This window comes from Montipora capricornis, chromosome 14, assembly GCF_036669925.1.
Source record: "Montipora capricornis isolate CH-2021 chromosome 14, ASM3666992v2, whole genome shotgun sequence".
Classification (NCBI taxonomy): domain Eukaryota; kingdom Metazoa; phylum Cnidaria; class Anthozoa; order Scleractinia; family Acroporidae; genus Montipora; species Montipora capricornis.
Window position 1 is genome coordinate 14,810,338 of NC_090896.1, and position 7,500 is coordinate 14,817,837.

General features: G+C 40.3%; 1 long non-coding RNA gene across 1 annotated transcript; it reads right to left on the reverse strand.

The window, feature by feature from the left end:
- Positions 1-5,717: 5,717 nt before the first annotated feature.
- On the reverse strand, positions 5,718-7,141 carry LOC138032328 (uncharacterized). Its single transcript, XR_011128346.1, has 3 exons — positions 7,100-7,141; positions 6,482-6,847; positions 5,718-5,778 (listed from the first exon to the last, which is right to left on the reverse strand). It is a non-coding gene; the product is annotated as an uncharacterized lncRNA (long non-coding RNA).
- Positions 7,142-7,500: the final 359 nt, after the last annotated feature.

Below are 7,500 nucleotides of genomic sequence, written 5' to 3' on the forward strand. Positions count from 1 at the left end.
TGAGCTGAATCCATTTTGATTTTGTGACCAGCAACTTTGAGACAAAAAAAAAAGGTGTGAAAGACAAAGTTGCAATTCCTTGGAAATTTAAGGAGTCCAAGATAACAATGTTCTTGCTTCAAAATGCTGAAATACGGTTAAAATATAAAGCAAAAAAGAAAACACAGCAAGTAATTACCTTCGTAGTCGTTGCTACGGCAATTCTCTCCTTCAGTCACCGTCGCAAACTTGCAACGGTAAATGAAGGATACTCTGTCATGCGCACAATTTCTCGACCCAGATTCCTGGTGCTCGTCCAACCGTACTTGCTAACCGTTGTGTCGTATCTTAAATTCCCTAATTTGTCGGTATATACCGTTGGCAGTTACTAAGTACAAACCCTAAGAGGCATTTACCTTTTCCACTGAACACGTCCACCTCAAGTTCACTGATTTCGGTCATCGATCACATTCTTCAGCTGTTGCCTATGTTCGCAAAAAGTTGCGAACGTTTCCTCTTGCGTTTAATAGAGTGTTGTACTACCTCAAACGTTCTTCATCCTTGATTTACATACCGAAAACCGTTCTGTAAGGTAACAAACTACAAACTAATGCAACGCAAGTCTTAGCTTTCTGGTACTGCGTGGTCTTTCTACAGTCTTCAAGTCTGAAAGTGTTCGTTTCTGTCGCCAGTGTCGCGTCTTTAGTCTGAAAGTGCTCGTTGCTATCGCCAGTGTTGCAGTACTTTCACTGAAACCGGGGACAAACCGGGGACACCAATCAAAGAGCAGTACTGGAACAATAGATTCCAACATTTTCGGATCCAGCGAATCAAATGCTCCGTACAAAACAATGAAAATGCAACTTGTTGACTTACGTTGGCTCGACGTTTTGTACGGAGCATTTGATTCGCTGGATCTGAAAATGTCGGAATCTATTGTTTCAGTACTTCGCGGAATTTACTTCGTACAAAAACAACAACAGATTAACAGTTTCACGATGGTCGTCACGTAGCCACGCAACGTTCTCATTTGTTTGTTCGTGTTGTCGTCAATACTGTCGTCTGACTTTACTACAAACGGTTTGAAGTAAAGTCAAACTCGCACAGGAACTTGCTATCCAATTCTAATCGGACGTCAAGGGATCGAATCCAATAGGCCATTTCCGAGTTCATGGCTGCCTCCTCTTCAAAGCGAGTCTAAGTGCGAAGTTTTTGTGATGATAATTAAATCCACTTTACATATTAATGAAAAATAATTTTCATAAGAAAAACTTCGCACTTAGACTTGCTTTGAAGAGGAGGCAGCCATGAACTCAGAAATGGCCTATTGTACGATAAAAAACACAAAAACGTTAACAACAATTTTGTGAACTCAAGCAAATGAAAAATTTGCGTGACGACCATCGTGGAAATGTGAGTATGTTTTGATTCGCCTTGATTGTATTTCTGAGAAGGTTATTACGAAGTAAACATTAAAATGTGGTTTTAAAATATGGAGCTAAGCGAGTCTTCAGTGTCTCTAGGAGTTAGCGTATACTCCCCACAAAATTCCAATTTCAGTCGGAAATTCTCTTAATTTCGAAAAACAAAATAAGAGCTTTCGGGTGTTCCTTATTTTGTTGACTAATTTCCACCATAAATGAAGGAAAGATGTCAAACATTCGAAAATAACACTACAGGAAAATAACGACAAAAATTGAAACAAAAAAAATTGGGAAAAAAAAGACATCGCGACCCCGAACCCGACCCCGGCCCCGTCCCCGTGTTTTGGCAGTCAAGGGTGGCTACACTTGCGAGTTTCATCGCGCGCTGGCGACGCGACAAAATTTGAAAAAATCGCATCACCGTGGTGCGCCGTTTCCAATTTTGAAATTTTTTGGGAAAGCGCAAATGAGCCATCGCAAAAGAAAAAAGTGGGGACAAAAAAGACGCGTTGACAGATTTTAGTTTCCGAGACGGTAAACAAGTTTTTGCAAAAGCCAGAGTGTCAATCGTCAATTTATGTCGGCAAAGTGCTTCCAGTGTTTGTAGAGTTGACGCGTGTTAAAAAAAAAGCCCTTCAAATGGTCTCTGAGCAGTTTCGCATTTATTGCCATTGTCATAATTCTACGGAGACTTACCTTCAAAACTAGGAGCCCATCACCCGGAGCGTGCAACTTAACTATACTTGTGCAACGGCGTTTTCAAAAGTACGGTTATTTTTAGATTGAGTATCCCGCTAATGAGACTCCCACAGGAGCCCGATGACCAATTACAAGAAATTAAGTTGACCTCATAGGGTCACCGAACCGTAACTGACTTTGTTGTTTGACCTAATTCGCGGAAAGGGCTGGTCTAAAAATAAACCTACTTGTGAAAACGCCGTTTCACAGACGCTGTATGGAAGTTGCACGCTCCAGGATGGGCTCCTGTCAAAACTGCGTTTTCGCTTCCTTCAATCAAATTTCCGAACATAGCCTCCGGAAAGTGAATTAGAGTTTTCATTTGGTTCACAGTTCGAACACTATTATCATATATGTTTTTAGAAACTCTTCAGTAAAAAGATTCGTACAGATTCCATCGCTTTCCATCGGCGTTGAGTTGGAATGTACCGAGGGAAACAAAGATGCCGATTGGTGGGTTACCTCACGCAGTAATTGATTTCGTTATCCGTGGTTGGCATCGGAGGTTTGAATGATGGAAGCCAAAACGCAGTTTGGCTGTTAGGCTAACGCTTGAAGATGAATTCCGCAGAATTATGATGATCGCAGGAACGCACCATTTTCGAAACTGACCATTTGAAGGGCTTTTTTTAAAAGACGCGTCAACTCCGCACACAGCGGAAGCACTTTGCCGATATAAATTACAAGAAACACTCGTTTACACAGCCAACAACCCTTTGGTAATTGAATGTAGTTGATAATAATTCGCTGGTTTGTTTCGTACTAACGTTTTAAACTTGACATTTCCGGAAACAGATCCCATAGCCGCGTAAGCATGACCAGTAAACGAACAAGCATTTGATTGTTTTGTACCGGACATTTGATTCGCTGGATCTGAAAATGTTGGAATCTATTGTTACAGTGCTGCCCTCTGATTGGTTTTCGTTATCTGGGTGGCCCCGGTTTCAGTGAACGCACTGGAATATCGCAAGTGGGTACGAAGTCCATGTCGCTCATTTTCACTTGTGCTTGCTCTCATACCTGCATATACTTTTACGATACCCAAATCGAAAACGCTCCTTTTTCCCGTGAAAGCAATATTTCTGGCTTTGCCTGGATGAAAAAAATATATATCACGGTTGACTTTTCCAAAGCGTTGTCTAGGTCCAAGAATGCATTGGGAAAAAGCTCCCACCGTGTTCCCTTAAAATGCTGATTGCCACCGATTTTCGAAGAATTTAAGTGGAGAACGGGCTAAATATTACTACCTTGAGTCTCCAAGGACATTATTCATGTAGTTATAAAATTTATTTATTTATTTATTTATTTGTTTGTTAATTCTCAGAAAGTATCAAGGCGTAAAAAAGTGCTGAAAGCCAGCACAACATTGCCAGAACAAGAGAAGACTAGGTATATGGGGGCTTTGAAAGCTGCATATATGTCCTCAGATGAATCGATGTCGGACGAAGATGATAGTGAAGATGACGACCAACTCGAAGAAGAAGAAGCGAGAAACGCCAGGAGACGAAAGTTCTTGACCAGGAAGTTGCCTTGGCAATCAACACAACTCGAAGAGTTAATTAAGTCCTTGGACAGAAAATCGTCAAGGAGAAGGTCCGCCAAGGCTGCTGCCATGATGGCGAAACGCCAGCAGTCCTCAAATGAGTCAGAGCGTCTTGCCCCCCAGGACGCTCCGCAGTGGGAAATCTGCACTGTTCCGCAATAGAACATTGAGATTAATTGAAAAAGAGACGTTTTAAAGGTTTAAAATTGTGTTGCTTAGAAACGTTAAGACGCGACGACTTTCCGACGGCGTTCGTCCTTATCAAGTCAAAAACGAATAATTAGGCAAAAATTGCAAAAAGAATTCCGGCCGGAGACACGCGAATAAAAATCAAAATATGTGATAATGACTGATACAATAAGGTATTTAATTGAAGAATCTGGCGTGAATAGAATCTTCCCGAGTATTTAACTTAGGATTCAATTCCGTAATGAATAACATCTCAAAAACTAGACAATCTGCCTCATTTTTCAAGTTGAGAATTATTTGTCATCCAAATCTGGCTTGGCCATGATGGACCATGTTCCTCTAGATGAAAACATGGTCTATCCGTACAGATTTGCCACGGCTTACATAAATTTCGAAGTAACCGTATGAATGATACAACTTGATCTGTTCGCGTCCTATTCGCTATGTAAGATGCACGTCTTATGTACGCCACGACTTGTGTAGCCCGCCGTTAAACCTTTTAAGCTTTTCAAATTTTCAATTTTATCGCAATGTCTTAAAGTTAAATCTCTTCTTCGGCTATAAATTAATGTCAACAACTTGCATAATCTTTTGATCTTTTACTGTATTATGTGGTAAGACCGTCGTACAATCAAGACATAATTTATCCCCTTAACAATCTTGCACTGACGCAGAATCCAACAATCAAGGATGGTGTAAGTGTATTGAAACTGTCATCGAAGGTATTGAAAACGAGTTCAGATAAAGTATGCAGATTTTTTAGGGAAACAAGGCGGTTCTTTCTTTTAGTTGTAGCGGAGTTTGGTAGATAAGAAGTATATTTTGGTAGTCACCTAAGAGACCCACCAGTATTGCTCATCATATGTACAAATCCTCCAACCTGATAGTAGCTGGCTGATAAAAACACAAAGAAGATTTAGAGCGTGGCATGGTTAATACATTTATCGCAGTTTCCGAACTTGGTTTTTCATACAGGGTATAGAATTTAGGCGGGTTTGAAAACTGGCTACTGTTTTAATTGTAACAATTTTTAGCTGAAATGTCAGAATCAAGGAAACCTTACTGACAACCGTTTTTAAGGTGATTATTATTATCGTGGCGATGTTGTAGCGAATCGATTAAAAAGAAAAACAGAATGCCATGTTGTTTACAGGTTGCTCGCTTTACAAACATAAAATAAATCATGCTTTAGACAATGATGATGATTTAGAAATTTTGCTGTGTAAAGCACTTTGTAAATGGAGTAAATATTGGTCTTGTTTTTTCGGTCTTATCCCTAAGTTTACTAGCATTCAGTTGAGTGTTGCTTCATCTCAGTTTGGGGTAGATAGTAATCGTTGTAACTTAAGATTTTGAAGACTAAGTTGAGGCGTCGCACTTGCCTGATTTTTGTCACGAGTGAGATTCGCAGTCATACATGAATTGACATATCATTAGAAAAAAAAGAAAAATTACATTATGAACTTGGATATTATTTGCCCTCATCTTGTGTCTCCCATGACAAATACATCTGCATGACCTATCAGCACAGCGCATGAATAAAAATGAATTTGACATTTCCAGGAAAAGCGGCGGACATACTTTAGATACTTTGACAAAACTTTTGAATAAGTGAGTAGATGGGCCAGGCTGTGTAGCTATGGCGGATACCTTCTTTAATTCTGGTTACGAATGTGTTTAAAACTCCAATTATTAGGGCAAGAATAATTTCAGCACCCTTACACTGGTATATTGTTCCCTAAGAAACAGTAACCCACAGACATCTGCATCATTGGAACCTTTACTGATTTAGCGCTCCAAGAAGATGATAAAAATCAAACAGCTTTTAAGACATTCTCAGACATCTCAGTTTTACTAAACATTTGTCCCATTTTTGGCTTTGATCTCAGACGTATTTGACCACACCTTTGCCAATCTCGTACCCAGAGTCCTCGGGCTTCTTGGTCAGCGGGTGAGCGCCAGGAGAGACTCTGGGATAATCGCCTTGAACTATATTTTTGATTGGCCGCTTGCGTAACAGTGGCAGTCCGACAGGAAGTCGGTTAGAAATTCGGAAGCCCCAGAATTTGGAGGGAGATTCAAAATCTAAAACTAGTTTCAGTGCTGTTTGTTTTTTTCTACCTCAGAAATATATAAATCACAAAAATAAAAAACCACGAGGTTTGAATTATGCCTTATACCGTACAGGAATTTTCCCACGCGGCTAAAAAGTGATTACTGTTGCTGTTGCAAAAGTACCGTGGGAAAACATTATATCAGTCTCTTTGAGGAGAAATCCGTGGAATAAGGTCTTGGTCTTGGCTGAAACACTAAAAATACACTTACCGAAAGCATCAGAGGTTTCATCTTCACTTGCTCATACAGCAAGCCAATGATCATTTCTCCAGTTTCTTTGTGTGTAAGGCTAAACTTCTTGTTTCTCGAACACTTTCAACCCACCATTTCTACTGTTTACGGTTTTCTCTTTTCTGTTTCCGGTTAAACTCAAGCATACGTAATAAGACCGGAACCCACGTTTTCTGGGAAAATGGAGTCGATTATCCCAGAGTCTCTCCGGGCGCTCACCCGCTGGCCAAAAAGCCCGAGGACTCTGGGTACGAGATTGCACCTTTGCCTTGAATCTGAGACATCTTTGACAACACTTTTGCCAAGTCTTTGAATTGAAGCTGAGACATCTTTGACGACACCTTTGTGAGGGTAAGAAACGGCTGTCAAATAACACCTTTGGCGCTAGTCAAAGGTTGGGTGTAAAACTGTAGTAAAAACTGCCTTTACCACCTGAGACCCCCCTGCAAAGGCAACCGCAAAGATAATATTTGACGCGTGTCAAAGGCATGTAAAGCTGTCACAAACACCGTCTTTATCGCGCCTTTGACAAGACATTTGACGCTATGTAAATCCAATTTTTCTTCCCGTGTTTTTTCACTTGATTCGTGATAAAATCTGGATCATCACCTCAGAGAAAATGTCATGTCTGAAAAGGAAAGGTACACCATAAAATGTGAGGAACCGAGAGCATTACATAATGTATAGCTTGAACCGGAACTTCTTCATAGATGAAACGTGCTCATGCTCTGATGTAGAGGTCAACATGGATTGGACGTAAATAATCCTACGGTAAGATATAACTCCTACAGTTGAGTAATTAGCCTAGAAGATTGATTTAACACACCTCAATTTGTCATGAAATAAATCGAATCAAGAAAGCTCAAGCGAAGATACTTACCAGAATAAAATACCGAAGCGAAGGGCTTTCAGACGATGTTGCGACTTCACTGAACGAAGGTTAGCTGCAATTTTCGCGCAAAATTTCACATCGCTGACGTCATGCCCCCAGCAGATCGCTGTTCCATTTCACATTTCCTTGTTCCATTTCACTTTTGTATTTTTGGTGGTTTCGGCGACTTTGGTTGAAGTCACGCTACACCAATTCTTGCCAAGCTAAACCATTCTGTAAGCTATTCGCAATATGTTGGACTATCCATTGTTTAACTAAACCATGTGATATCCCTTTGAATCTTTTGATGCAAGGCTGAGCGATTTATTGTTGACCTGTTCTGTTTCTCATTTGCTTGAATCATTTCGACATTTTACGCTAAGCTATTTCACGCAATGCTATGTCACTTG